The sequence below is a fragment of the Arachis stenosperma genome, chromosome 9 (genome assembly GCF_014773155.1).
Source record: "Arachis stenosperma cultivar V10309 chromosome 9, arast.V10309.gnm1.PFL2, whole genome shotgun sequence".
Lineage (NCBI taxonomy): Eukaryota > Viridiplantae > Streptophyta > Magnoliopsida > Fabales > Fabaceae > Arachis > Arachis stenosperma.
In genome coordinates, this window is record NC_080385.1 from 67,751,463 (window position 1) to 67,756,017 (window position 4,555).

At 38.1% G+C, this 4,555-nt stretch overlaps 1 long non-coding RNA gene across 1 annotated transcript; it reads left to right on the forward strand.

Annotated features, from left to right (window-relative positions):
• The first annotated feature begins 1,215 nt into the window (after nt 1-1,215).
• Nucleotides 1,216-2,389, forward strand: LOC130951852 (uncharacterized). The gene is made up of 4 exons (XR_009074126.1): nt 1,216-1,541; nt 1,607-1,669; nt 1,808-2,088; nt 2,313-2,389. It is a non-coding gene; the product is annotated as an uncharacterized LOC130951852 (long non-coding RNA).
• The last annotated feature ends 2,166 nt before the right edge of the window (nt 2,390-4,555 follow it).

Here is a 4,555-nt window from a genome sequence, read left to right on the forward strand (position 1 = left end):
GATTGCACCGTCCTCGGTGCATGCTAAGATGTGCAGGTGGACGGGCTGCTCCAACTGATGTCTTTCTCTATAGATTGTGCAGATTGACTTGCCTGTCTCCCCATTAAAAAGCTTTTTCTCTCTCTTCGTGGTGGCCATCCTGAAAGAAGAGAAAAAGGAAGGAAAGTAACCAAAAAATAAAGATAAGAACATAAATAAAACATGGGTGTTAATGCCAAATAATAAAGGTGTCAATTACATGGTAGCTACAACATGCAAGTGAGAAAATAATAAAAGCACATGGCATATCAATAGTGCAAAAAGCTGCAACAAAGGGAAAGAGAGTGTGGGTAATGTAAGATAGAGTAAGTACATATCAATGCAAAAGGAATACCAGTATTATAAAAATTAGCATTGACTTATGAATAATAATACCCAATCAGAATAAAACAAGTCATGAATCACCAGAATAATTCAAGAAAAGATGCAATAGTTGAAGAAGAGAATTTTAACACCAATGGAAAAAAGAAAAAGAAAGTAAGAAAGGAGGAAGAAAGAAATAAGAAGAAAGAAATAAGAAGGGAGGAGTAAAAATTAGGATTGGGAAAGAAAAGATAAGATATTATGGCAGATTCGGATAAGTTGTGCGGCGAACGTGATGCGGACGTGTGGGTCATGCGTTCGCGCGAATAGCGTGTAAATGAGCTGACGCGGATGCGTCGGTCACGCGGACGCGTGACCTGATTCATCCAAGTGGCGCGAGAGCAGCCTCGCGCTCACACAACTCTCTGTATGAAACGTATTTTGCCAATTTGTAGGGTGACGCGTTCGCGTGGTTGACGCGATCGCGTGAAGGGCCAAACTATGAAAATGGCGCGGACGCATGGGGCACGCGTTACAAGAAAAATACCTTAAAAGTGTAGCCTTAAGTATTTTAGAAATCACTTATAAAGCGTAGCCTTATCTAAATATCTATGAATACACTTTTCTCATCTAAGGAAACGCTTTTAAAGAGTAGCTTATTTATTCTGTTTCAGGTGCGCTTTTAAAATGTCTCCTAATATGATCCTCAATAAACACTTACTAAAATCCCCCTCACTCACGCAGCAGTGCAGCACACACTCTCATCCTCACTCAACATACACAAACACGAAAGAGAGAAGAAATCAGAGGGAGAATGAAAGGAAAGAAAGAGAGGACGACGCCGTCTAGGGCTCTGCCGCCGTCGCCGTTGTCGTCGAGCGCCAGTGAGAGAGAGAGCTCGAGGATGAGAGGAAACGCGATGGAGGAGAAAAAAAGGAGGTGCTCCGTCGCCGCTGAAACTCCACCACCACTGCTAGGGCTTATTTCAGTCGCCGTTCTGCCACCGTCGGGCTTCTGTGCCCCCGCCGAGGAGCTCGAAGGGAGGAAGGATGGATGTATCGCCGCCTTTGTGCTCTGTCGCGGCGCTGCCGTCAACTGGAGCTCGCCGCTGAGCTGCTGCACCACCTCCAAGCCGTTGCGTCGCCGCTCATCTCTTCACTGTCACTGCTCAACACCATCGTCGTATCCTCTGTCACCAGGTAAGCATTCTCTGTTCTGCATCCTCTCTTTCTTGCTCATTCTCTAACTCGCTCTCACTTTGTAGTTCAAAGGTGTGTATGATTTTGATAGTGATGATGAACTGCAATGGCTAATTGAGATACAGAAGGTATGTATCAATTTTCAATTGGTTCTGTGAATTTTTGGGGGGTTTTGGGTTCTAATTTTAGGTTTTCTAATTTTGGGGGTTTCGCCTTCTGATTCTCAATTTGTTATGATTCCTTTCTGTGTTTGGCATAAACGGAAGCAATAGGTGCTGGAAATTTCATACGTGCATGCTAAACTAGGGAAATCATTCTGTAGGAAAGTGTCGATTTCTCTGCTTCTTTTCTTCCTTCTTAATACCTTTCATTGATTGTAATTATGTAGATTTCGATTTTCAATTTTGCAGTTTATCTCCTTTTGTTTTTCAGCAAATCGTTGATCAAACAATCAAGGAATCGGATCAATGTGATAAGGAGAAAGAGAAATTCAGCAAAGAAGTTTCTTAAGCAAGACACCATTGATCTGCTTGCGAATCATTTACAGGTTTCTTACAATAGAGTAATTGATTTATTTTTTCTGCTTTTGTTTCATGAAATTTAGAAAACCTGTATGCATAAACTAGCGATTTTATTTTTTAATTGTAATTACTTTCGCATACAATTAGTAAACTACGTGTTTGATATATGAATTACTATAGTTGTTATTATACTGAGCTAGGACCAAATACAAAGTCTGAGTCTATTTTAACATTTTTAATCAATTTTCAGTATTGAAACTGTTCAAGTGGATTTGGCATGTTATCACACAAGGCTGTGCACCTGATTCAAGGCATAAACGAGCAAAAGGCAAGGTTTCTGATTCACAATGCTTAATTGCTCAGATAATTGTTGTTGCTGGATTAATTTCTTTATTTTGAAATATGAACTGGTTTCTAGTCTTCCACATAGTCCAGCTAAGAAAGCCTATGTTACTGATTAAGAACTAAGAACACTATTCCATTTAATTGTAGCGAAAGAGAGAAAATCCTAATGAACCAGGTTCACCAATTTTTACTATGTACTTATGTACTATCCCTTATTTACTATCCCTTATTTACTCTGTGATGTCCCTCATTAGGTTCATAGTATCTTTTGTAGCAGCAATGCCCTCTGGATCCCTTGCCACAACAAGGAAGGTATCAACTTGGCCTCCTTTCTCTCAGAGAATAAAGCAAACAGGTGCTTTTCATTAATATGTACCAAGTTTGTACCAGATTTTGTGGGCTTAACCCAAAAACTATATATTTCAAGTCTTTATGTTCATGGAAAACTTGATATACAACTCTAAACTGAAATGCTAATGAAGTAGTATGTTTCATCATTAGAACATGCATATCTATTATCTCATTGTTTCCATCTTAAATAGTAGTTTGTTATTCTTTCTTAAACAAGTTTTAAGATCACTTTTGCAGTTTCTAATTCTTCACTTTTATAGTTATGCTTCACTTTTACTCCGCTAATTTGATGCGTGACGCCTCGCTCAACGACCGAGTGGAGCTCCGAATTTTGGGTGACGTTGGTGCCAAGATCCTAGTCATAAACTTTGATACCCCTGGTGTTCAGGTGCCTAATTTCTTATGCCCATTCCCTTTTTCTCTTCAATTTTTTTATTTTTCCTACTCGGTAGTTGACGAATCTTGCCATGGTTGCCTCTAGTTACAGCTTACAGTTTATAATACAACTTTCCCAATTTAGCTTCGCTTTTTTTCTTTTCTTTACCTTTTTGTTTTGGCTTACGGATTAAGCTTCCTTGTCGGTGGTTTCGATTTTGATTCTTAAATGTGATTGTAGTTTAGGGAGAGACGGAGAGAGAATGAGAGTGGCGGAGGCCGGAGAGACGGTGCTTGTTGGTCTTCCACCTTTTAATGCAGAGCATCCTCAGGTTTAATAGCATACCTTTTGCCATGATTTTTGCGTTTCTGTTCTTGTTTGCTGTATGGTTTAGCTCTTACTGACAGATATTTCTTTTTGGGGGTGTTTGTAGACTATATTTGATAATATTCTTAATCGTAAGATACCTTGGCCTGCAGTTCCTGAAGAAATGAGTCCTGAAGCTCAAGATCTTATTGATCGGTAATAATCATGTTATCTTCATGTTATATATATCTGGCAATTGCAAACTGTTTATTCTGGTCAGCATTTTAGAATATCAATGCTTTGTTTATGTTTCCAATACTGAGCATGCTTCCATTAATTTGGATATTTTAGCTTGACTGCTTAAGCCGAAGATAGCATTTGTGAATGTATATTGTTTAGCAATCCTGGTGCCATATCTGCTAAATATGAACTTTATGTAAAGCTTTTTCTTTATGCTCCCTTTGCTGGATGCCGATCTGTTATAAATTATGGTTTTTTGTCCTGCGTTATTGTGCTAAGTTGAAGTCACGATTAGGATAGAAAAATGAATATTTTCTTGGATTAGTACCTGAGATGTGTTTATTTACAGATTATTAACTGAAGATCCTAACCAAAGACTTGGAGCTAGAGGTGCATCAGAAGTGATTTAATTTCTTATTAGCATACAGATGCTTGTTCCCCATTTTTATGATCATATTTTATTTTACTTGCACTTCAAACGTCACATTGATAGATGCTTAATTATCCAGGTGAAAGAACATGTTTTCTTTAAGGATATAAATTGGGACACACTTGCTAGATAGAAGGTATGTAATGCTTCTCAAGTCATAATTAAGTACTGTTAATTTCATCACTTCAATGCAATATGCGTTTCAATTAAAATTATAATTATTCCCTAATATAATGAATTATATTTCATCACTTCAATGCAATGGTTTATGGTTTGGATTTGTCAGTTTTATTTTTCTGTTTCGACAGTTAAGTCTTTATATTTAATGAGGTGCACTAAATAATAGAACCCACTAAATTGCCTTGAAACCTAATTTTAAGTTGCCGTTTATCTGTGGCATTTCCAACTAGGTGGGACCAGCTATGTTTCCATTTTTAACCAAGTG